General features: G+C 37.0%; 1 protein-coding gene across 6 annotated transcripts in view; it reads right to left on the bottom strand.

Moving 5' to 3' along the window:
• The window catches only part of SEMA6D (semaphorin 6D), a gene marked incomplete at its 3' end in the record, with an annotated part of 573,645 nt that overhangs the window by 286,865 nt on the left and 258,814 nt on the right, over nucleotides 1-27,966 (bottom strand). For all 6 annotated transcript variants that reach the window (XM_081049652.1, XM_081049648.1, XM_081049641.1 and 3 more), the window contains one exon: nucleotides 19,735-19,806. The remainder of the gene's footprint in view (nucleotides 1-19,734; nucleotides 19,807-27,966) is intronic.

Here is a 27,966-nt window from a genome sequence, read left to right as displayed (position 1 = left end):
GTGTACCTGAGGATGCTTTTTTTTTTTTTTTTTTTGCATGTCATCTTTGAACAGGGACCATGCTAATCTTCTCTGTATCATTCCAATTTTAGTATATGTGCTGCCGAAGCGAGCACCCTGGGGATACTTCTGAATCCTCAGGATTTTGAACAGTTTTGATATATAATGAACACTTTTAATGGACATTTGTTGAATATATGAGTGAATGAATAAAAGGAAAAAGGAAACAATGCCTATTAGTTTCTTAGTGTGGTTGCCATAACAAAGTACCACCATGTTGGTGGCTTAAAACACCAGAAGTTTTTTCTCTCACTTCTGGAGACCAGAAGTCTGAAATCAAGGTGTCAGCAGGGCAGAGCTTCCTCCAAGGACTCCATGGGAGAATCCTTTCTCATCTCTTCCAGCTTTTGGTGGCTCCAGGTGTTCCTTGGCTTTTGGTAGTAACAACTGCAATCTTTGCCTCATTTTTCACATGGTCTTGTCTCCTGTGGTTTCCTTTTCTTATAAGGACACTTGTTATTGGACTTAGGGCCCAACAAGTAACCTAGATGATCCCATTTTGAGATTCTTCATTTAATTATATGCGCAAAAAACTTTTTTCCAAATGAGGTTACATTCACAGGGAGTGGGGGTTAGGACTTAGATTTACCTTTTGGGGGGCCACAATTCAACCCACTACAGAATATCACTTCCATGCTTAAAATCTTTCAATGACTCTACTGCTTTAAAGTAAAATATAAATTCTTTTAGATAGGCCTACAGAACCCTAAGGATTTGACCCAGGTCTAACTCGTCCCCTCCCCTGCTTCACTTACTATGCTCTAGCCACAAAAGCCTTCTTTTAGAATTTATTCCTGGCCATGATTTTCTATGCTAAGGTCTTTGCACACTGGTACTTCTGCTGTGGACGCTCTTCCTATCTTTCTCTAGCTACCTCTATCTCGTCCTCAGGTCCTTTCTTCTCTGATCCTAAAACAAAAATTATCCTAATACTACCTTATATATTTAAATATTATAAAGCTGCATTAATGAAAACAGTGTCTTCAGAAAAAGAGGAGTAGATAAATATAGCATATACATACTATGGAAACCTATACAATTGCTTTGTTTTGTTTTAAAAATAAGGTCTGTCTATATGCACTGATATGAAAAGATCTCCAAAAGTATTAAGTGACAAAAGCAAGTTGAGATCACATGTATAGCATGATTCCATTTGTATTAATAAAAAGAGCAAAACCAGAAATGTCTACATAGCTTCATGTATATATGGAAACACGTAAGAAAACCAGAATAATATTTCCCAACTGTTGACAGTTGGAAGAAGGGCAGGGGAAGTAATGAGGGGAAGAAAGGGTCTTTCATGTTTCCTTTTGATATTTCTGTAACTCTTCAAACCATGTGCAAAGAAAATAGTACATATCACTTGTGTAAAAATGAATAATAAAGGCAGAAATAAAAAGAAGTAAAAACAATACATTGATTCAGGAATGCACCAGCAAAAAAGTAGAACAGAATAAAAAGGTTAGAAACAGGTACACACATATCAGAGATTTTGTATTTAGTAGAGGAGGCCTCTCAAATCAGCCATGAGAGGATCAGCTCTTTAATAAACAGTACCGAGGTATGAGACTGGCAATTTGGTGGCAGGGGATGGGAGAGGCAAGTAACAGATTCCTGCCCCTAACCCCTCACCAAAACTCAGATGAAGGAAAGAGCTAAATAGAAAAATAAAATTATGAGAAATAATGCAAGAATATGCAAGATAGTATATTTTATAATATAGTTACATGCTGCTTCATAACGGGGATCCTTTCTGAGAAATGCACCGTGAGGTGATTTTGTCATTGTGTGAACATCACTGAGTGCACTTACTCAGACTTAGATGGTACAGCTGACTACTCACCTAGGCTCTATGTACAGCCTGCTGCTCCTAGGCTACAAGCCTGGACAGCAAGGTACTGTACTGAATACTGTAGGCAACTAACACAGTGGTAAATATTTGTGTATTTAAATGTAGAAAAGGTACAGTAAAATATGGTATAAAACATAAAACACGGCACACCTGTATTTGTAGGACTAGATGGTGCCCTGGGTGAGTCAGGGAATGGCAGGACTAATAAAGGGGATAAACATGTAGGGACAAATTATGAAGGACTCTTTAAGCCACGCAATACATTCATAGTCAATGACAGTATAGATTGAACATTAGTGTCATCAATTAAACTTCAAGTCTAAAATTTGCCCTATAAAAATGTACAAACTCAGTTATAGAGAGTTTTCTAATGTCAAGAATTTATTAAAATTTAATTGTATTGCCTCATGTCTTTGGCCAGGTGGAAAAGCTGTTTCAGCAGGGTGCACATGAGGCCAAGATAACAGATGCGATTCTTTGGTAGGCCTGCTTTCATCGCTGTAACACGCCTCCAGCTGTCTGGCAACCTTGCACTGGGGCTCACAATAGGAATGGGTGAGGGGGTGTTTCAGAGTTTATGCAGATCCTCCAGAAAGAGGTCAAAACATTTGGGTTTGGGGGGCATATCAACATCTTCATCTTCCTTCACAGAAGACAACTTTACAAATAGGAAACCTTTCCCTACAATACCCTCTCACCAGCAGAGTCAATACCAAAAGTGCAATCTTTATAAAATCTATGTAAGTTCTTTCATGGGTGTTCCTGCTTGCGGTGCACATCTGTTTGTTTTCTTGACTTAAGTTGCACATTACAAATTCACTCAGTACACGGATGGAAAATATTACTGGGAACATGGACTGCAGCTGTCCTTTCCATAGTCTGATATTGTTTGCAACTCTGCCTTGTATATTCTTTTTTAGCTTAAACTAAAAATGATTTCTTACGTGTGCTCACTAAGTATCAAAAATCCCATTTTCTCAACAGCTATAACTATGGACTTTGGCAGACTTAGGTTTTCATTTGATACTTTGGATATTTCTCCTAGCCATTTCCTCCTACCTAGACCTGCTGCCCTATTTCAGCTCACTACAAAGAAGTTTTGGGGGCAATCTTGTCCTTTCATTATCTACACAAATACAGTCCAGTAACATGGACTTGCAACAAACAATGTTGTTGGCACAGTGGACTGGATCTTCCTGGCTCATTTTAGAAAACAATATTGTTTTCTCCTCTCATGTTAACTGTGGCTGATGAAAGAGCTTGCAAAGTTGAAAGCACTGTATGGAACATCTCTTGGCCAAATCTGTTGGCCATATGAAATAGGGCATGGACCAAACTGAGATGCTGGTGTGGCTCAGTGTTACGCCTACCTGCCACTCTCATGAAAGATCTAAAGACTAGCTTGTTTGGGTTTTCTGTTTGTTTCTGTCCTTGTGTCACTAGTTCTGTGCAGTAGTCAAGCTAACTCAACTTAATGACATCATTCTAGACAGTGGGATATATAACGTAATTAAGACTAACAAAACTCTCTTTGGGTTAAATATTGTATGACTCTCTTTGGTATAGATTTAATTGTAATCAAACCAGAGTATTGCACTCTCTATGCATAATGTTTTAATGTACTTGTTTCTGGTGACCTTCATTTTCATTTTTTCTTTGAGGGCTGGGGGTTATATCTCTATCTAATTGTGGTCATTTTGTGTTTATTCCTTCTTCTAAGGTATTAATCACTTCTCCAAAAATAGACCATGCCAGATACACTGAGGAATATGGACGTGTCCTCCAAAAAATGCTGGTTGGTTTCATTTATTGTGACCCAGTACCTTACGGTGGACTTAGAAATACTGGTCTCTCTTGTGCTTGCTGTGCAGATCAGTGACTCAGATTTTGGCCATAGTTAATTAATTATATTTAGTTTTTGTCATGGTGATACAGATAGGGCATTCAAGTCATCTAAGAAAGTGGTGAATCTATGTCCTCTGCAGCATAAAAGTCATATCTACACTAACTCCAATTTGAATCTACGTTGACTATTTGTAAGTATTCATAAATCACTGCTTTATTCTAAGACATGTTTGTCCAGTGTGATATACTATAACCATCCTTGTGTAGCCTCTGAAGACTAAATAGAAAAGGCTTAATAAACAACCTTTCTAATCAACTAGAGTCAGGGTTTATCCCACAGGAAATCACATGGCATTCTCTTCTCCCATCCCCACAACTGTACAAATTGGAACTGCTTTGTGAATTGATTACTGCCTTGATAATAAGATTTAGATTATATTTTGTACTGTTTATTGTTAAAGAATGAAAAAAGGAATCCAAAACACTCAGGAAATACATGGTATGGTTTTGTTTCCTTATTGAATGCTATTATAAAATCAGAAGGGCCTTAAACCTGATTGGATTCCATCATTGCCATACGTAGGTATTCATGGACTGAGTAACTCTGACAAGGAAATAAAATATGCTTCATTACTAACTGGTAGTAGTATTTTATGTATTTATGAAGAACAACAATATTTGAAATTAAATAAATACTAAGGATTTTGAGATGCTGTGTGGCCATTGCAACAAATATGTAATCCAAATAAAAAGTAACCCTGCAATACTCTTCTCGGTGCAAGGATTATAATGATGTTATGTAGGAAGTGTCCCTAAAATACCATAGAAGTGCCCCTGCCTTGTTACTGGTGGGGAAGGAATTTCAATAGTGCTACACAGGAAATGTCCCTGAAAGGCTGTTGATGGGGCAGGGATATTTAATGGTGCTACACAGGAAGTACCTCTCCTGATGCTGCTGAATGTTTTCAACTTGGTGCCAGGCAAAAGGTGACTCTTATTGCCAAAAAGAGACTGAAAATACCCTTCCTGCTGCCAGAGCATGCTTAGAATGCTACAAAATGCAGAGAAAGTGCTAATTGTGCCAAAAAGAATGGAGAGAAGAGGGAGCCCTCCTGCGTGAAAGCGTTGCAGGGCCAAGCAAATAGACCAAAGCCGTACATGAGGCTAACATGTAAAGCAGGCAGCCAGCATTTTGGTAAACTAAACAAAAATCTCTGCAAAGGTTCAATGTGAAGTAAATGTTAAGCTTTTGCAGATAGGAAGACCAAGACATATCAAAAAGGACCCAGACATCAGAAAGTCATATCCCAGTATGAAAGAAACAAGGTAGGGAGGGCATTTGCAGCAAACCAAAGAGGATCCAAGAAACAGGACCAACAAAAGAGAAGAACTTTCAGAGTGAGCCAGCGTAGATACCATTCCTATGCTCTGAGAGCTGAGAGACTTTTTAATAAATCCTTACTGAGAAGGGCATGAAGACAGAAGTCTGAACACCATTGAGTGATATTTATGGTCATTCAAGAGTAAAGGTAGTCTCATGATAACTGAAAGTGAAATCCATTTAGTTTCCATTCCAGAAACTAGGGTTAATCCCTCAACAAATCCTTCTATGGTCTTCAAAAAGTCCTGATTTAAAATCTCTTCCAGGTATTGTAGTTGAGAGAAATTTGGATAGACTATACTTGACTATTACAGTTAAGATTCTGGTGTCCGGACTGGGCAAAATTAGGCATTCTGCCCTCACCATTCTTTGGAGCATAAATTTATCTGTGCATGAAACATGGGGAATCCAATAGGCCAGATATTTCATCCTATTCAACAACTTGAGGTTACCTGGTCATTCCTTTCCACGAAAGCAACAAGATCAGCATAAGAGTCAAGATGCTCAATCTCTGGTGTCCTAAAAGCCCTAGCACAGACTTCTGTAACCTGGCCAGTGAGTTTTATGCTCAGTGGAAGGAAAATTAACTGGTAATATTTCTTAAGTTGTATGGAGTTGGCCTAGCAAATATTCTGATATTCGGTCAAATGGTGAGGGTCTATAAATGAACGACTTTATATCCTCCCCACTGCCTGAGTTCCTGATGATCCTTATGCTGATCTATGTCTCTCTTTCTTTTACTATACTTATCACTTCTAATAAACTGGGTGATTACTTACTACATCTGCTGTTGGGTGTCTGTCTCCCCTCATTGTGGGATTTATGCTTTGGACTTGTTCATTGATATGTCCCAAAGACCCACAAAAGTACCCCATACAAAGTAGTTGCTCAAAATATATTTATTAAAAGTGTTGAATGAATAACGTTATGAACCCAGTATGATATCTCATCCTCTCTCTAAGCCACTTTTACCTAATTAGTTTTATTCCCATGGACCTAAGCCCAATGGATTCTTGAATGACTCATTTCCTTATCAAAACTAGAATTCCCCTCTTATTTCTCTATTACATTCTTGGAACAACTTTTTGTAATCCCTTGCATTTCTACATTTTCAGTCATTTCACATTTCTCATTTTTATCATCCCCTGTATCCATTTGCACATCCTACACACAAGTTCTACATAATGGCCCTTGTTATATTATTTCCACATGTTACACCATAGTCTAAAACAGGAATAGCATTTAGGCATCACCTTGCTTGCCAACTCAAGTTGTTTGGTAAATGTTCCCCAGAGGGTTGTGTTGAGAAGAATTCTGGTGCCACTCTGAACGCATTCTGCATTTGAACAGGGATACCTGTCATGGAATAGATAACGATGGCATGTCATCCCCGCTCTAAACCCTCATCAGCTCATACATTTAATGTGGCAGACTCCTTATAGAGCCCACGTTTTAGTTATTTCCTTATTAGTATCTTTAATATAAAAGTTTTAAAACAAGTTTCCTCAAAAATATTTTTATCATGCTTTTATCCCCTCACTTAATAATTTATAATGGCTCCTACTGTTATCATGTCAGGTCGTATCTTTAAATTCTAGACTGATCACTACCGAAACACCCCTTCTCAGTGATTTAACCATTTATGCTTTCCCTACCCAGCATCCTTGCTGTATTCAAAGCGTCTTCCTGTTTTGCTCCCATGTCTTGCTTGACACTGTCCAAGTCTCTTTATACCACACTGCATCCTGCACCGGAAACAGTTGCCCTCCCTCTCCTTACTAAATGCTTCCCTCATCTCTCAGGAAAATGACTTCTTCTTGGAAACTTTCTTTAATTAACTGAAGTTCATACAACCATTGACATGTCACACCGTCACCCTATCCCTCTTCCGGACTCCTGCATTAAGCCTTACTTTTTTTTAAACATGATTTTGTACATAGAGCTATACCTTAAACAGGCAGGGCTGAACTATACATACCATGTTTCCCTGAAAATAAGACCGGGCCTTACATTAAGTTTTGCTTCAAAAGATGCATTAGGGCTTATATTCAGGGGATGTCATCCTGAAAAATCATGCTAGGGCCTATTTTCCGGTTAGGTCTTATTTTCGGGGAAACATGGTAGAAGGCACCTGTGTTTCTCCCTAGTGCCGGGGTCTGGCTTTAGCATGTAGAGGGAAATAGTCCACACTGATTACAGACTAAGCCATACCACTTTCTCCTCCTGTTCAAAGCACTGTAGATATACCCAGTAATGAAGCTCAATAGATTTACACGTTGGAGGTGACAGGGATTGGCACTGTCCTGACTTGAGGGCCAGGTGTCTGGAAACTGCAGTGGTTATGAGTTAAAATAGGCTTGTATTCATCAATCTCAAATTCTTGCAAACAGTCAAGATTGGTCCAAGAAGAACCATGAGAAATATACCACTGCAAATAACTGAAACTCAGGTGTCTAAAGCAAATAACTGAAACTCAGGTGTCTAAAAAAGCTTAAGTTTAAAGACATTTACTATTTTCTAGAATCCATCCAAATTCTTTAAGATATGCAAAAGGTGCTTATCCTCTTCATGCTCTTAAGGAGAAAGCTATAATACTTTGTAGCTGTAAATGGGGTGGTTGTGGAGTTAAAGATGACAAAGCCCAGGCAGATCATAATTTTAGAACCTGAGAGCTAGAAGTGTTTTGTGCCTGCTCACCTCAAAAAAAGGCACTCTAATCTTATCTAAATTGCCCTCATCTACTGTCTCCAGCTTTATCAAGAAAAACTCATGCATTTGAGCCCTTATAGAGTCCTTCAGAATACACTAAACACCTACAATATTGTAGTTATGAATCAAGGCTCAGGGAATTTAATATTAGATACTTCCTTGGGGGGATTTTGAGTATCATAGTGAAGACAGCTCTATAATTACACAATTTTGTTATCATGATATAGATTCAAGATGATAGTATCATCTAGATACTATGAGCAAGAGACAATGAAAAAAACAAAGGTGCACTTAACCCATCCTTGAAGGTTTAAGGACTTTCTGCAAGAGCTAACAGTCAAAGTGGGTCTTCATATTTAGGTCAGAGTTCACTAGATAAGGGAAGATAGTTGAGAAAAGTTTGTGTTTTTGTTTGTTGTTTGTTTTAAGGTATTATGCTCGGTAAAAGAAGATGGTTGAGAGAAGTGTATTTCTTTAAGTAGTATGCTCTCATTATGAAGATACAAAGAGAAGCAGGACAAAGTTCATCTCCACAAAAGTCTTCCAGTGTTATTGTGGAGATGAGTTAGATCTAGGAATAAATAAATGCAAGTTAAAATGGTACTGGTAAGAACCTTGGTAGTTCAGAGGCAGAGTGGAGGGCAGGGAGAGAAATTCAGTAAGGGTGTGTCATTACTGTGACATATGAGGTAAGTCTTGAAATAAAGGCTGAATTGCACCATGCAAAAAATAGTTGGAACAGCATATGCCAGGGAATGAAAGTGAGAAAACTCAAGGAATGTACAGGATACATGGAGTATTATTTACATTGAAATAGGATGTCTGAAGAAGAGTAATAAGGGATGGTTTCAAAGGCAAGTTGGGCTCTGATTGTGGGTAATAGTGACTGTCAGGATAAGGTGATTGGACATGCAAACCATGGAGAGCCACTGACGATTTTTGAGTAAGACAGTAATATGATCAGTTACTCATTAGATAGGAGAAGTATATCAGACACAATAGAGACAAGGAGAGATGGAATTGAGAAGCTGCTTTGAAAGTATTGTTTTTTTGTGTAGGGGAGAAATAAAGAACATAGGCAGTGCAATAACAATGAGAAAGAAATAATGACTTCAGGATGTTGCAGTATATAATTTAACAGAATTGCAAACCACTTGCATTTGTCTTTAGGTGTGGTTGTCATTTGTGGGGAGGGGGCTCTCTTCTTATTCTTGCACTCCCTTAACTGCACATGGCCCCTAGACCTAGTATATTGCAATCATTCAGTTAATAATAAAAGAACTCCTAATTTATTCATCCCAACGGCTGGTTTCTAAGTTTCTACTCTAAAATTTCAACTTATTATACATAGATATACTAGAAATCGGATGCCCCCTACCCCTTGTAAGACAGACTCATAGAGCTGCTCTGATGAGATAAGAATAAAGTGGGTAGTGTATAAAAGATAACCGACATTACACATTTATTAGTATTATTAGCGAAGTTCTTGTGTGTCAGTGGCTGTGTATAGAATTCATAAAAGGTCAATCTCAGTAAGAGAGATAGGGTTCTTAGTACTTAGCATCATGCTTGCCTCTCACTAAACTTGGCTTACAGAAATAGGTTGGGGATGGGATGCTAGATGAGCAATTCAAGAGACTCCTACTCATTAAATGATGTCTAAGTATGTACTGAGCATGGCAGAACACATGGAAGATTCCGTAAAGTTTTGTCCCCCAAGAGCTTCTAACCCACTTAGTAACAAAAAAAAAATAATAATAATATACACACGAAGTGACTTTTGACCAAGACCAATTAGTGCTGATGAATGTGGTTCATACTTGAAGCACAAAAAATAATGGAGAAGAAAGACTTATCATGATCATCATTTTTTGTTTGCCATCTGCTGTAGTTAACCTTGTCAAAGCTCTGATTACACCACTATGGTTTAAGAAGACTGTTTTTGGTTCTGGGTCCCTTCCTTCTATCCCACACCACCCCCGCATGTTGCCCTTGGCCCTTTGCTTTTTTTCTCTTACAGACTCCATGGTTGCTTCCTGAAGGTCTAGTATTAACCTGACCCTTCTGGTTAGCATCACTCTTTCTTTATGATATTTGTGGGACTTCAACATGAACCAGACAGACAGGAACTTTAAACTCTGTTGTTGCCCTTCCTTGACACTTCCAACAAGTTAATTGTCTGCTTGCCTTCCTGGAATTACTTTAATTACATGCCATTAGTGACCATTAATAAATGCAAGTGTGCTTGATTTTCACAAATCTTACTTTTGTTACTCTCTGCAGAACTCCATCAAAGCTTTCACATGTGGTCAAAACAGAAAGTGAGGCATCTAAGTACATTCACATTTAACCTTTGGGGCTAAAGTGAAAAATAAAAGATAATTCATGAACGGGCTAATTGTTTTTCACTGCTTCTGACACTGGCCAGCATTCTCTCTGTAGTGGTTACATATATATATGCAGCATGCTCATTTATAAGACAGCAAAGTTAAAAGGGGTTGAGAAATAAAAGCTGCCTAATTGCTGCTATTATCTCAACTCAAGGAGAGAATTGCTGGGTGACATTATGAAGATCGAAAAACCATTGAAGATTTTATTGATGGAACACTTTTGCTCTAACTTCAAGCCACAGAAAAAGAAGGTCATGATTTCAGGTTTAATGAGCACCTGCTTCAGCATTTACATAGAAAGAGCTGAACTATGAGGAGACTGAGCCAATATTCTCTCTGCCACAGCTTACTTGATTACATCACGATATCAGGTACAAAAACAGGTTATCCAGTAATGTCTTTTGGTCAGCTTTGCCAATGAAGTAAACTGCAAGCTTGAGAAAATGAATTGTATAAAGAATGGTTAGAAGAGGGTAAGGGGGGGTGGAGGGTGGGAGATGAGGGTAAGGGGGATCAAATAAATGGTGATGGATGGAGAACTGATTCTGGGTGGTGAACACACAATGGGATTTATAGATGACGTGATACAGAATTGTACACCTCAAATCTATGCAATTTACTAACAAATGTCACCCCAATAAATTTAAAAAAAAGAGAATGGTTAGTTTTAGTTACATGCTCCTCACTAGATCAGTCCACAAAGAGAGAGAGAGAGAGAGAGAGAGAGAGAGAGAGAGAGAGAGAGAGAGAGAGAGAGAGAGAGAAAGAAAGAAAAGAAAGGAAAAAAAATCATGTTAAAAATGTTGAATTCTATGGATATTTAGGTATTTCCAGAATAATTCTCTTGCTTATTAAAACATTAAACGGACTAAATTTATTTGTAATGGTTGCAATATGCTCTTCTCCAAATATAAAATGATGATATTAATACTAAATTACTGGAATTTGTGGTTTGAGTTTTTTTGAGTGTGTGGTGAAATAGGTTATGCCAGGTCATTCATGATCTTTCTCTGCTGTAGACTAATGGTAACACTTGAGAGAAAGCTGGTCAGGGTTGAGTCTCTGGGCTCTTAGTAACTATTGGAAGGCAATTTAAATATGTTACCCCATCCAGGTAAGCCCAAGAAGGTGTCATCATTAGTATCCAAGTGTTCTTCATTGCATACTCTACCCAGGTTATTAGGACGGGACTGATAACATAATGTACATGTGGCTTCCTGTAGGAGTTTATGTAGTATTTAAAAACACTAATTTGGGGGGAGGAATAAAACCCCAAATATTGTAATTAATTCTAGGGAAAGGATACATTTTCCTGAAACTATGGAACTATCTAGTTTGTGAATCTAGTCAATAAATTTTGGTTAAATGAGTTAATATTTTAGGGAAAATAAAATATATTCCACTTTATAGAATGTCAGTTTTCTGTTTTATCCATATTGTTCCAACATCATGAAACTTTAATCATACAATATGACCTTTTTACATGACTACTAATTATTACTGTTTCCTCCTTCTTCAGATGCCAACATATTTTTGGATGAAAGACAGACCTATACTTAAAGATATCATCTGCCCAAGGCCTCTTGGTAAAGGAGGGAGGTGAAGGTGTGCTAAGACAGTGAATGGATAAGTCAGGAAAAACCCCTGAGCTGAAAGACAAGTCATCTTAGGCTGGGGTGAATGGGTCCATGGGAAAAATATAAAACAACTGACTGAATTAAATCAGACAGCATGCTTGTGGCGTGTTAGCTGTAGTCTCTATTCATGCTTCTTCACCCCCATTCTCAGTTTTTATTTCTAAAATGACTCCAGATTTTCTTGGTTTTGTTTTGTTTTGTTTTTGTAGAAGACAAGAGCATGGGAGAGGTTGTAGATAGAACAATAGATATGTGGAAGAAATAGAACATAATTCTAAGCTGATTCTAAACTACATTATTGATTTGTGTTTAATTGAATCTGAAAATAATGTATGTCAAATTTTCATATGCTCCACATACACAAAATGAGTACAAAGTCCATCTCTTTTTATCAAATAAAAGCTTATATTTTAAGATCGTAAAGGTCACCTAAAATTCTTCTTAAAGAAAACAAGATAAACAAAGCTCCCTCCCAACTTGATCCTAAGTAAATTTTGCTGTTCATTTCTCTACCAATCCTCCCATGAAATCTACATTTCAACTAATCAACTGTGTCGAGAGTACACCTGACTGAATGCATAAATGAATGAAGCATCACCATCTCAAATAGAGAATGCCTTCCTATCTCTCTGCCTTTGCTTAGAATGCTCTACCTAGGGTTTCCAGGTGGGAATTCCTGCCTGTTCTCAGGAATATTTTTTGCTTTCCTGTTCCCTAATCCTGAGAAAAGTTGGTCGGAAAATCGGGAAAATTGGCTCCTTGAACCCAGGTGGTTGGTACTATTGACTGTCACTTTGTGGAAAAGATTCATCGTGGAGAACAGAAAACAGTTTATATCTCGGGATTCCGGAACGGGAACAGAAAGCGAAAAAAATTCCTGAGAACAGGCAGAAATTCCCACCTGGAAACCCTATCTCTACCTAGCTTCTCTCTTGGAATATGCCCGTGTCTCTCCTTCAAGATCTATTAGGTTGGTACAAAAGTAATTGCGGTTTTTGCAATTACTTTCACCATTTTAAACCGCAATTATTTTTGCATCAACCTAATAGCATAAATGTCACCTTTCCTGTGTTACAACCTTTCCCCAACAATTCTCTTTGTTCTAACCACGTGTTCTATACCATTTCCCACTACAGACACCCCATTTAGCAGCATAATTGTAAACCACTTGAGGGAAATGCTCATTACTTGCTTGGCACTTGTATTAGTCAGGATGAGCTCCATTATGCAAGTCACAAACTGACCCCAAATCTCAATGACTTAATACTCATATGACAAAGCAATTTCTTGCTTATACTTTATAGCAAGTGTGGGGACTCTGCTCCACATAGTCACTCAGGGATCCAAGTTGATGGAGATTCCATCATCCTGTACCTATGCCATTTAGAACACAGGCCTACTTGATTGCCATAAAATCATGCCATGAAGTCAGACCATAAAACCATGAAAAACTACATATGAGCTACCACACCCTCTGTCCAAAAGTGACACACTCATCTCCCACTCATACCTCATTGTCTAGAATTGGTCATAGTGCCCTGCCTAATTGCAAAGATGCCAAGAAATATGGAGAACAAAGGAAATATATGCTGGGCATTACTGTCTTTGCCTCAATACTCTATTAAAATATTGTTAAAATATCCATACTCCTCAAAGTGATCTACAGATTAAATTCTATTGACATCAAAATCCCAATGGCAGGTTTTTTTTGTTTTTGTTTTTAAACAAAAGTAGAAAAAGCAATCCTAAAATTCATATACAACCACAAAAGACCTGGAATAGCCAAAACAATCTTCACAAAAAAAGAACAAAGCTAGAGGTATCACACTTCCTGATTTGAAAATATACTGCAAAATTACAGTAATTAAAAGAGTATGGTAGTGGCATAGAGATAGACATAAAGACCAATGGAACAAAATAGAGAGGCTAGAAATGAACCCACTCATATGGGCAACTGATTTTCAATAAGGGTTCCAAGAATACACAATGGGAAAGGATAGCCTCTTCAATAAATTGTGCTGGGAAAACTGGATCTCCGCATACAAAAGAATAAAATCAGACCCCTATCTTCCACCATACATAAAAGTCAACTCAAAATGGATTGAAGACTTAAATGTATGACCTGAAACTATAAAACTCCCATAAGAAAACATAGGAGAAAAATGTCATGACGTTGGTCTTGGCAATTATTTTTTGGATATGACACCAAAAAAAAGTATAGGCAACAAAAATAAAAATTGACAATTGGGACTACATCAAACTAAAACACTTCTACATAGCATAAGAAACAATGAACAGGGTAAAAAGACAACCTATGGAACAGAAGAAAATAATTGCAAGCCATATATCTGATAAAGGATTAATTTCTGAAATACTTAAGGAGCTCCTAAACGCAATAACAAAAACAAAACAAACAAACAAACAAACGAAAAACCAAATAGCCCAATTAAAATATGGACAACGGACCTGAATTTCTCCAAAGAAGACATACAAATGGACACTAGGTAGATGAAAAGATGCTCAACATCACTAATCATTAGGCAAATGCAAATCAAAACCCTGATGAGATATCACCTCACATCTGTCAGAATGGTTCTCATTAAAAAAAAAAAAAAAAAGTAGGTTTTGGAGTAATCTAAACCCTATGTGCTATTGGTGGGAATGTAAAATGGCGTAGCTGCCATGAAAAAAAAGCTTGGAGGTTTCTCAACAAATTCAAAATAGACTACCATATGATCCAGCAATCCCACGTCTGAGTATATATTCAGAAGATTTCAAATAAGGATCTAAAACAATATCTTCACTCCCAGGTTCACTGCAGCATTATTTACAATAGCCAGAAAACAGCCTAAATGTCCATCGATGGGTGAATGGATAAAGAAAACGCGGTATATACAGAGAGGAAATGTCATTCAGCACTCAAAAAGAAGGAAATCGTTTTTGCGACAACAAATATATGAACTGGGAAGGCATTATGTTAAGTGAAATAAACCAATCACAGAAGGACAAATACTTCATAATTCCACTTATATGAGGTATCTAAATTAGTCAAACTTATAGAAGGTGGTTCCTAGGGATAGGAGGAGGAGGAAATACAGAGTTGTTCATGGGTACAAAGTTATAGTTATACAATATAAATAAGTTCTAGAAATCTGCTATGCAGTATAATGCCTATTGTTAACAATACAATATTGTGCACTTAAAATTTCATTAAGAGGATAAATCTCATGTAAGGTGTTCTTACCACAAAACAAAAACAAAGGCTAAAACAAAACAAAGGAGCACAAGGAAACTTGTGGAGGTGATGGATATATTTATTGCCTTGATAATGGTGATGATATCATGCATGTATGCATATGTCCAAACTCATCAAATGGTACACATTAAAATGATGCAGTTTTTGTCTATCAATTATATTTTAATAAAACTGTAAAAAATACTCTATTAAGCACCGGGGAAACAAAAACAATTAAGACTTTGTCACTTCTTGCACATAGCATGTTGCATAGGTATTGAGTGGCTTTAATAAAGTCAGCACCTATTAGAGTGATGTTATGTAAATGAACATTTCATTAAGGTCAAACAAGTCTCTTGGAGAAAAATCATATTTTAAGATGACTTTTTGGAGTCATGTAACATTTGTAAAAAAAAATACACTCATAAGTTTAAGACTTAATGCCATGTACCTTTTGATGTGTGCAATAACGTTTGGGATACTTAGAAATAAAAAAAGTCTTTGCAATTTATGTTTATGGTAATTTCATGGGAAAATAGAAAAGATCCCCAATATATTGAGCAAACATTCCACAACTAATTAGGCCATTTACTCCTCACTCCACTTCTCTTCCAAATTGAAAGGAAGGAGATTCTGACCCCAGTGGCGACAGGGAGGGTCTGTATTCCTCCAGGCTCAGTTGTAAGCCTTTCTCAGGCAGTCTGAGGGCTTCATCCGGACCCAGTTCACTCCACAAGCCTACAAACAAGGCGACAAGCTGACAGGAACGAAGCCAGGATTCTTGGCCTTCTATTCTATTTTATGAGCCAAAGGGAAAGGAGGCCACCTTCCGAGGTCCAGCCAGCTAGGAATTAAGCCTCGTTCTCCTCCTCTTCCTTTACTCTCGCCAGACAGCCTGTGGACAGCCTTCTTAGGCTTCCGGCTATCCTGGCCAGCTGGGAAAGGAAAGGCCTTTCCAGACCCCTGTGCTCGCCAATAAGCCTTTTTTTCCCCCCACTTGAGAGCTAGAATTGGGAGATTACAAAGCCACCATCACAAAACGATCACTAATAGAGGTCTTAAGAAACTAAGGGGGAAGAAAGAGTTTATGGGTCAAAGAAAAGAAAGTGGAGGGTTTCTAGCAGTGTAGTCATGGTTTTCCATAGTTTGCTGATAATCAAAGAAAACCTTTTTCCTTCCAAAAGACCCCAGGCTGGCTGGAAGACATGTTTCTGAAATCCATTCAGAGCCACATCTCATTAGTTTTATTTTATGAGAAGTTTTCATTTTGAGTATTAATCCCAATTCTCTAATGCACAAAAAATTTAAGTTACTACTTTATGAAGAGGTGTACACATTGGTACCAGATCTCTGTTTCACATATAGACTTCCAGGGACTTGGTGAGAAAGCAGCTACAGACACTCGTTATTTTAGATTGTATTAATGTGCGCTGGGGACTCAAGCATGATTATTGGATTCAACCTGTGATGTAGATCATTTCCAGGATTGGCCTTACTGTCTTATGGCCCAGGAGCCTCCCAGGCTAAGCCATACACCTCTCTCAAGTAGGGTTTGTCCTCTGATTTGTCCTGGTCTTATCAAGGGTCCACTGGGTTCCACAAGTCATACATGTCCACGGCTGTTGGGGACTGGCACCAAAGCTTCTTCTGCAGTGGCCAAGGGGAAAGGCCCAGAGCATAGCAGATATGGCAGAGTGGTATGGCTAGTGTGGGGCCACCATACCTTCCCACGGAAGACTGCCTGGCTTCTCCTCTCATGCCTGTCCCCATTCCCAAGGCCATCAACAGTATTAGCAAAGTACTTTTTTCCTCAGGCTGACTCTAAAGAAGATTCTTGTCTGAATCTTTTTTCTGGGAAGCTCCCATAACACTGTGGGGACAGCATTGTCTAATTGTGTTTACTTACCGTTTCTGATGCTAGCTCCTAGACAAGGCAAAAATGTACTCATCAGTTCTTCCTCCAGAAAAATGGATCTGTACTCTCTGTCTATATTGTTATCAGCGACGAGGCAAGTAGTTCTTAACAGAATAAAAGCACATTTAACCCTAAAAGTGAATCAGCCTTCCAACTTAAACTGCAGAATCCAGTTATAATCATCAAATTAACATTTTCCAGCTATAACAATTTAAGATCCAGTCTCTACCCAGCGCTCCTTTACATGTATGTGTTTCATTTAACCATCAACACAACTTTATTATATCAATGTTATTCATATTTTTTAGATGAGGAAGCTGGGAAGCTTGGGGAAAATCAAGTAACAAGATCAGTGTCACACAGACTGTAAATGATGGAGGCAAGATTTGAATCCAGGTGTCTTTGGCCACAAAGCTCCTTTTCTTCTACCATATCAAGGCATTCATGTTACTCTAATACAGTCCTGGGGCCATTTTGGATGGAGAGGGAGAGCATGGCTAGGAAGCACTTAAGATTAGAGCGTCTCATTATCTCTTCCAAGTTTATTTTACCTGTTTTGTATTCTGAGTTTTCATAAAATATTTTCCTCGAAGCTAAGAAAAGTTGGAACACAGAACAGTACACCATTTGTCTTCCTACTTATTTGACTTTCTACTTAGGAAAAAAATAAGAGCTAAGAAAGCAATATATGATTACTGAGGTATCTTTAAGGATAAAATTTTTGAGGAATCCTGTAACACATTAATTGGTTACCATGTTAACTTACTAGACCAATCAGAGATACACCATAAACTCCTTTGTGACCCGAATTTTATCCAATAGTCCAAAATATTAAGAAAAATGAGAATGGATTAAGTTTCAAACTCTTTTAATACATTTTCTGTTTGGAAGAAAATATCAAATTCCCCCCGCTTTTATGGTTTACAAAGGCTATTCATTGATCAATAGGACTGGTGAACTTCTAATCGTAGTACTGTTACTAGTTAACTAAGTGACCTAGGGCCCTCACCTCCTGGGCAGTTTGTGAAAATGCCATCCATCTTTAGCATTTTCCGATTTTTATGTACAATAGGGGATGTCAAAATGGACAGAACGTTAGAACCCACCCTAGTGCCTATTCCACTGGCACTTTGGGCCCTTTAAGGATGGAGGATGCAATGCAAAGGTATGTGGCTTCAGAGCTTAACTGCCATATGTAGCTCCTTATCAGCCACACCTGCCTTCTGGCTTCTTGCTGATCTAACTTAGCCTTGCTTTCCAATGATGAAACGTGTGCCTCCTCTCTCTTCCCCTCCCGGCCCCACTCCTCTTTTCTCTTGTTTTTTCCTTTTCCTTTTTCCTTCTCTCTTCTCTTTCAGTCCGCGTGTGTGTGAGTGTGTGTTTGTGTGTGTCTGTGTGTGTGCAGACAATTGTGTGTGTGTCTGTGTGTATAACAACCAGCCAGAACTCTGATTACCTGAGGTTGGTATAGTTCAGGAATTATTTCCCTTTCTCCTGATTTATCAACCTCAGATGTTACTATGAAGGACTTTCCTAACAGCTCTGCCTAACTCTCTTCAGAAAGGCACTTCCAGATAAAAACAAAGAACAAAATCAAAAGCAGCTTACCTTGGTCTTCTAGCTTCTCCCACTAGGCCCAAACCCTAGTTTGGCTCAAAAACCAGGTATGTAACATGGGCCTGTCCTCCAGGCTACACTGCCTCTCTACTGCCACCTCATGGTGAGCCAGCCTTTTTATGGGAATTAACCTTTAGTTGGCATAGAAACTCGTAGATGAAGTAGACATATATTATGAAGGGTTCTGTCCCCTCATTACTGAATAAGTTATAGTTTAAGCAAGGAGCATATCAGCACTTGATTAGAAAAATAAGAAAAAAAAGTGACTTAGGGGAAAGAGGAATCCTGAATCAGAAAATTCCATCTTTTTTCAGGGTACCAGGAATTTAAAAAGTATTAGAATCTTGGAGACGCATTTATAAGGACTAACAGACACAATTACTATGATAGTCTATTGGTTCTCATGGTTTCTGTACAGATGTGCATGGTTACAGTGATATTCACTCAGTCACCTCATACCACGGTCACTAAATAGAACTGCTTACTGGCCTGCTCCTTCAAATATTTATGTGGTAAAATGGTCACGTGTCTCAGTCAATTAATGATCTTTCTTTAGTACTTGGTTATTTCTATTCTTATCACTTGCTTAAAATCAGCAATATTTTTCTCTATACGTACCACATAACTTGTCCTGCTCCACAATTGCCTGCCAGACACGGTCAGTATAGTATAATATTTGATGACTGAAACAATATACTTTACACTGATTAAAATTTGGAAACACATTCATACAGCATTTTTAGTGTATGGCAAGCAGCAAACTGACCTAGATTATTATTCAAGTGGTATATTTGAAGCAGTGCTTCTACTACTTATCTTTATTCTCATCCTATTGTGTTTTTCTAAACTGGCAAAGAGGGTTTAAAAACTCATAACAAAACCTGAATTTTGATCTATTCCAAATCAAGAATCCAATCTGAAAAGCTAACCTAACCTGACCACTTACTTAAGCACATCTAGCGCCAGTATGAGGCAAAAATCCAAGTTAGATGATATACATGTCCCTAAGAAGAATACATCTTCCAAGTTCAAACTTAAATGGTAGTATCATTTCACGTGAAAGAGACATTTTTGCAAAAGACCTATGCCTTACCGTTAGGAGTCTTGGTCTTCCTTTGGATTCCAGGCTGTCAATCTGTGGCCAAGAGATCCAAGACTCTGCATTCTACAGTAAACAGAAAAGAAAATAAACAAAAAGACATTAGGATAGCTACAAGTGCAGTGAAAAAGAACTGCCTACCAATTATAAAAAGAAAGAGAAAATAAATTGGAATTAGGTTCACAATCTTATTTACCCAGGTATCCCAGGCCTTCAACAAAAAAGATTTCTCCACACAAAACCAGTATGTGAGCCAACAGCCTCATATAGGACGTTAGTAGGCATGCAATGTGGTTACTGTAAGTAACAAGACTGGTTACTGTAGGTAACAAGACTGTTATACAGAACAACATAGAAACAAGGCACATATTCGTATTGATGTTACTTCCTTCTCAATAATTTTAATGAATTTTAAGAAGAAGTCTCATATTGGTTAAAGTGTGTCCCTAATCTTTGCTAATCTCTCTTTTAACTAGCCTATGTCTTGGCAGACCACAAGATTCAGCTAGAATTTATTAATCAGGTTTGTTTCCATTGTATTTATATTTATGTCATATTTATTACAGGTCATAGGAAATTCTATTTACCTACTTAGAGATAAAATGTTTCCTTTTAAAATGGTTTTAAATTTAAGAATGTGTCAATTTACACAGACAATAGTTTAGTGGTTACCAGAGGGTAAGGGGGGTGGGGGTAGGGAAATGAGGGTAAGGGGGATCAAATATATGGTGATAGAAGGAGAACTGACTCTGGGTGGTGAACACACAATGGGATTTATAGATGATGTAATACAGAATTGTACACCTGAAATTATGTAATTTCATTAACAATTGTCACCCCGATACATAAATTAAAAAAAAAAAAAGAATGTGCCAATTTAAAGAAAATCTTAAGTAAATAATAGAACTTTTGATATACCGGTATAGGAAAAATCATGAAGGTAATAATGGGTGACTCTGTGTAAATCTATTTATATAAATAAGAGAGATAAGCATACATGGCAGATTGAAAGGTACGTCAAGACAGTCAAGTATTTCTATGCTATAACCTTACCTCAAATATCTAGCACGAGGCATAGCATAGCATATAGTAGTTACTAGATAAATACTTTTTTTTAATAAGTGAACAAATAAACCGACAGCTTCTGGAGAATCTGGAAGTTGTTTAGATGTCTGAGTTGATGATGGGCATGGAGCAAGGCTTGCCTGTCACTATAATTCTAATATCTAGCTACTTGATCTTACAGTGCTCCATGAATACTTGTTGAATATATAACTGAATAGACTTAAATGCCATGACCGAAGAAAATTCCTCAAAAAGGAAAAACAAAACACTAATGACCACTTTGATGTTCCTACACCCTCTCCCCTCAAAAAGAACAAGCTTACAGCATTGGTTCCAAAAGTCTCTGGGTTTAGATAATGGCATTCCAAAGCAGGGGATTTGCCTCAGGTTCAGACAATATGGGGGTGCCCTGCTGTGGGGAATTTAAAAATAGTACATCCAACTGAACGTTGAAATGCTTTTTAGCATCATAATGCACTGATAATTCTCAACCACGTCAATGATAAAATACTATCCGCCAAGCAGATTGCTCCCACTGCACCAACTTGGTATGCCCCTGGGTTCAGAAAAGATGGACTGTTCATCTAAACTAAGTAAGAACTTATGCTGATGAGGACTTTGGCAGTGACAGACTTTCTATACCCAGAAATCTCAAAGAGTTCAAGGGTTGATGAAATGGGAAATCTAGAAAAACTTGTTTATGGAGAAAATCCCCAGGGATCCTCAAGGGGGTGGAGTAGAAGGGGTCTGTCTTGGAAACCATACTGAATGGCTTTCCAGTGTGTTCCTAAAGTAAATTAATACAGTTCAGAGGCAGGACTCCTTTCTCTGGCCCAAGTATCTACCAGTTGTGGGACAATTTCATCCGTGCCATTCAAATCTTAGATATTGATAATTGATCTGTGCTTTCTTTTTTCTATCTATCTATCTATCTATCTATCTATCTATCTATCTATCTATCTATCTATCTATCTATTAGCACTTTCAGGCATACAGAACAACATAGTGATCAGACATTTACAAAACTCACAAAGAGATAACCCCAACAAGTCTACCACCCACCTGATGCTGTACATAGTTATTATAGAACATTGATTATATTCCCCATGCTGCACTAAACATCTTGACTATTTTTTTTAATTGTAGTTGACATTCAATATTATTTTATGTTAGTTTCAGGTATACAGTGTCCTGGTCAGACATTTATATAATTTATGAAGTGATCCCCCCAATAAGTCTAGTACCCATCTGATACTACACATAGTTTATAAAATGCTATTCCCTATATTCCCCATACTGTACATCCCTGTGATGTTACTGTAACTACCTATTTGTATTTCTTAATCCCTTCACTTTTCTCACACAGCCCCTCAACCTCCCTCCCATCTACGAATCATCAGTTTGTTCTCTATATCTATGAGTCTGTTTCTGTTTTGTTTATTTTGTTCTTTAGATTTTACATCTAAGTGAGATCATATAGTATTTGACTTTCTCAGTCTTACTTGTTTCACTAAGCATAATACCCTCTAGTTCATCCATATTGTTGCAAATGGTAAGATTCCATTCTTTTTTATGGCAGAGTAATATTCCATTGTATATATGTACTATATCTTCTTTATCCAATCATCTATTGATGGGCATTTTGGTTGTTTCCATATCTTGGCTATTGTAAAGAGCACTTCAGTGAACATAGGTGTGCATATATCTTTTCAAATTAATGTTTTGGATTTCTTTGATAAATACTCAGGAATGGAACTGCTGAGTCATAAGGTAGTTGTATTTTTAATTTTTTGAGGAACCTCCATACTGTTTTCCATAGGGGCTGCACCAATTTGCAATCCCACCAAAAGTGCACAAGGGTTCCCTTTTTCTTCACATCCTCACCAATACTTGTTTGTTGATTTATTGATGATAGCCATTCTGATAGGTGTGAGTTGGTATCTCATTGTGGTTTTAATTTGCATTTCTCTGATGATTAGTGATGTTGAGCATCTTTTCGTATGTCTATTGGTCATCTGTATGTCCTCTTTGGAGAAATGTCTATTCAGGTCCTATGCCCATTTTTTAATTTGATTGTTTGTATTCTTGGTGTTGAGTTCTATGAGTTCTTTACAAATTTTGGACATTAAGCCCTTATCATTGGCGAATATCTTCTCCCATTCTGTAGGATATCTTTTCATTTTGTTGATAGTTTCCTTTGCTGTACAAAAACTTTTTAGTTTATTGTAGTCCTTTGTTTATTTTTTCTTTTGTTTCCCTTACCCATGGAGAAACATCAGTAAAAATAGTATCAAAGGTAATGTCTGAGAGTTTACTGCCTGTATTTTCTTCTTCTAGGAGTTTTATGGTTTCAGGTCTTACATCTAAATCTTTAATCCATTTTGAGTTTATTTTTGTATATGAAGTAAGAAGATGGCTCAGTTTCATTTTTTTTTGGGGGGGGGTCATGTATCTGTCCAATTTTCCCAGTACCATTTATTGAATAGACTGTCATTACCCCAGTGTATATTCTTGCTTCCTTTATCATAGATTAAGTGACCATACAGGCATGGATTTGTTTCTGGGCTCTCTATTTTGTTCCATTGATCTATGTGTCTGTTTTTATGCCAATACTATGCTGTTTTGATTACTGTGGACTTGTAGTATAATTTGATACCAGGTAGTGTGATTCCTCTGGCTTTGTTCTTTCTCAGGATTGTCATGGATATTCGGGATCTTTTATGGTTCCATATAAATTTTAGGATTATTTGTTCTAGTTCTGTGAAAAATGCCATTGGTATTTTGATATGGATTGAATTGAATCTATATATTGCTTTGGGTAGTATGGACATTTTAACTGTATTAATTCTTCCTATCCATGAGCATGCTATATGCTTCCATTTATTTGTATCTTTTTTAATTTCTCTCTTCAACGCCTTATAGTTTTTTGAATACAGGTCTTTTATTTCCTTGGTTAAATTTATTCCTAGGTATTTTATTTTTTGATGCAATTGTAACTGGGATTGTTTTCTTAATTTCTTTTTCTGACAATTCATTATTGGTGTATAAAAATGCAACCAATTTCCAAATATTAATTTTGTATCCTGCTACTTTGCTTAATTCATTTATCAGTGCTAATAATTTTTTGTTGAAATCTTTGAGTCTCTGTCTATATAGTATAATGTCATCTGCAAATAATGATAGTTTTACTTTTTCATTTACAATTTGGATGCCCTTTATTTCTTTTTCTTGTCTGATTGCTGCTGCTAGGACTTCCAGTGTTATGTTGAATAAAAGTAATAAGGGGGGAATATTGGGCTTGTTCCTTATCTTAAAGGGGATGCTTTTAGCTTTTCCCCATTGAGTATGATGTTAGCTGTGAGTTTGTCATATACGACCTTTATTATGTTGAGATATATTCTCTCTAGTCCCACTTTGCTGAGAGTTTTTTGGTTTTTTTGTTTGTTTATTTTGTTGTTTGTTTTTTGGTTTTTTTGTTAGTTGTTTTTTTGGGTTTTTGTTGGTTTTTTTTTTGTTTGTTGTTTTTTTGGTTTTTTTGTTTGTTTATTTTGTTGTTTGTTTTCGTTTATTATAAATGGATGCTGGATTTTGTCAAACACTTTTCCTGCATCTCTTGATGTGATCGTATGGTTTTTATTTTTCATTTTTTTAATGTGGTGTACCATGTTAATTGATTTGCACATACTGAAACAACCCTGCATACCAGGAATAAATCCCACTTGATAGTGGTGTATGATCTTTTTAATGGATTGTTAAATTCAGTTTGCTAATATTTTATTGAGAATTTTTGCATTTATGTTCATCAGGGATATCGTCCAATACTTTTCTTTTTTGTAACGTCTTTGTCTGATTTTAGAATCAGGGTAATGGTGGCCTTGTAGAATGAGGTTGGAGACTCCCCTCCTCTTGAATTCTTTGGAATAGTTTGAAAAGAATAGGTATTAATTCTTTTTTGAATGTTTGGTAGAATTCACCTGTGAAGTCATCTAGTCCAGGACTTTTGTTTATTGGAAGTCTGTTGATTACTGATTCAATTTCATTAGTGGTAACGGGTTGGTTCATATTTTCTGTTTCTTCTTGATTCAGCCTTGGAAGATTGTATGCTTCTAGGAATTTCTCCTTTTCTTCCAGGTGGTCCTATTTGTGGTGTAAAATTGCTCCTAGTATTTTCTTAAATTTTTTCATATTTCTGTGGTGTCCACTGTCATTTCTCCTCTTGCATTTCTGATTTTATTTACTTGGGTCCTCTCTGGTTTTTTTTTTTTTGTTTGTTTGTTTGTTTGATGAGTTTGGTCAATAGTTTATTAATTTTGTTTATCTTTTCAAAGAACCACCTCTTGGTTTCATTGATATTTTGTATTGTGGTTTTTTTTTTTAGCCTCTCTGTTATTTATTTCTGCTCTGATCATCATTTATTTATTTATTTATTTATTTATTTATTTATTTATTTATTTATTTTAAAGTCTATTGGTGTGACAATTGTTAGTAAAGTTACATAGATTTCAGGTGTACAATTCTGTAATACGTCATCTAAGTATATCTGAAAACAACAAAAGAACAAGAAAAACAAATGAAGAAACAAAAACTCATAGACACAGACAATGGGTTAGTGGTTACCAGAGGGTAAGGTGGAGAGGGGTTGGTAGATGAGGGTAAAGGGGATCAAATATATGGTGATGCAAAGAAAACTGACTCTGGGTGGTGAACACACAATGTGATATACATAGATGATGCTCTGATCTTTATTATTTCCTTCCTTATATTCACTAGGGGCCTTGTTTGCTGTTGTTTTTCCAGTTCCCTTACGTGTAAAGTCAGATTGTTTATTTGAGATTTTTATTGTTTCTTGCATAGCCTGCATTGCTATGAATTTCTTTCTTAGAACTGCTTTGGGGTCATTGTGTTTTCATTTTTGCTTGTCTCAAAGTATCTTTTGATTTCTTCCTGATCTCATTATTAACCCATTGATTGTTTAATAGCATGTTATTTAGCTTTCCTGTGTTTGTGTGTTTTTTGGTTTTATATTTTTTGTAATTAATTTTTAATTTCATACCACTGTGGCCCATTGCCACCTGCTGGCTGCCCGTTAGGGTCAGTGGCTGATAGAGCCTCCTTACGTGCACAGGCAGGGCTGGTTGACCTGGTGTTGACAGTGCCCACAGTGATCCTGCCCAAGTTGTAATTTTAATGTGATCCTGGGAGGTGGCAGGCATAGCATTTACTCTGCCATCCTGGATCTTCTCCCCATTGAAAATTTGAGCTTTGCTTTCTTGTTATCATTGCTATAGAAGGTAACTGTTTGCAGAGCCTGTCAACAGTGAATAATATAAAATAAGGAGTTGTGATCAGTAAGTGGTCTTAGGGAAAGTTTTGAAGCACCTGTTTTTGATAGCTCTCTCTTAGCTCTGAATTTGTTTCCCATAACCCCACTCACTTCATATCTAATGTAACCTTTTCCAGGGTTATCATCTTGGCTGACTGCGGGCCTTGTTGACTTGTCTCCCTTCTCAGGTCCCATCATTCATTTATTCACTTAAATTAAGGTCATGAATCTGATGATTTTTGCTTCTCACTGCCTGCTTCCTGGCTGAGCTAATACTCAGGGTTTAAGCCACTATCTCCAGACTATTTTATTCTCTGTTCAATCACAATTGTTGAAGCAGTCTCCATTTCTACTAATGCTGATTACTCAAGACAAATCTACTATCATGAGAAAACTACAATGATGGACATCATTATCAGCTGCACCCAATTTATAAACAATGAAGAAATACAGAATGAAAAAATATGTATATACATTCATATATATATATACACATATATAGATGTATGTATATACATATATAATACTGCATATGATTTAAATAAGAAAGGAAGTTGAATTTCCTGATTTCCTTGATTATACTCTATTTTCAATGAGAAGGCAGTCAGGTCTAGCGCAGCAAGTGACAAACAGTGGCACTAGCCCATTATGTACATACATGTGTACCAGCCTATGTTTCACCAAGCGCTGTTACATAAACTCTCATCTGAACCTCAATACAACCCTGTCAGTATTATTATTCCCATACTTCAGGTGAAAGAAAACACTAAGGCCCATAGGTGCAAATAAACTTTTTCCAGATCACATAACTAGTAGAGGAGGGGTTCAAACTTGTCTTCTTTCTACTTGCTGCTCCATTAGGCATACTAAATGGTAGCAATGCTGCCAGGTTAGTCTTACAGAAACCCACGATGATAAAGAATATCACTTTTCTCTTACCATCTTGTCAGGGAAAAAAAAGAGACATGGTCCTAATCCCAAGCAAAATGGAATGTGATGAAGGCAGAGAAACCATCCCATTCCCGTTTCCCATATACCTATATCAACTCTTAGAAGTTTCTACCTCATTAAACAGCCTTTTAATTTCTTCCATCAATCCCCCACTTAGCTAACATTTCAAGTTCTTTTTTTCCCCCCTCAAATTTGCCAGCCTTCTTGCATTTTTAGCCTTCAAATGTTTGATGAGAACACACTGGGTATAAGGCTTTATGTCAATCTACCTTCTCTAGGTTGCATTTTCTAGCAAGCATCAGCATAAATACCAACATGTTTATATCATAATTACTTTAATTCCCTTGGTCCCTACAAGAACGGGAGTGCCAATCCACAGTGCTTTCAGGGTTAAAATGATTACTGGTCCATGAAACATGAATTACAATAAATGCTTGAAACTTGGCACGCTGCTTCTGAAAGGATCCCAACTTTGCATCAGAGAGGGCACAAGGCCTTTACGTTTATGGGAATCAGTTACGATTTTCTAGGTCTTTAGGTTCTTGTTTATAAAACAAGGATCAAAATTCTTACTTTTATCTTTTTATTTCTCATGAAAGTTGCAAATATGAACATTTTGGCATCTAAAAAGCATGTCAAAAAAAGAACGTTTTTCCCTGGAGAAAACCACTAGGTAAATGTTATTGTAGAATTGGCAATACCATTCCCTGGGTTTACAACAGAAAATCAGGGACATTTCCCCTTCATAGCTTACAAACTAGTTTAATACAAATGGCAATGTTGTAAAGCAAGTCTCTAAGAAGTGAGAATTCCAAATGGCATGTGAACAATTATTTACACACATAGGAATGTACAAAGGCCTATATTTAGGGATTTTTTTTTAGGGA

The sequence above is a fragment of the Rhinolophus hipposideros genome, assembly GCF_964194185.1.
Source record: "Rhinolophus hipposideros genome assembly, chromosome: 5".
NCBI classification, from domain to species: Eukaryota; Metazoa; Chordata; class Mammalia; order Chiroptera; family Rhinolophidae; genus Rhinolophus; species Rhinolophus hipposideros.
The sequence above is the reverse complement of the archived record's forward strand: the minus strand, read 5'-3'. Positions and strand labels throughout refer to the sequence as shown.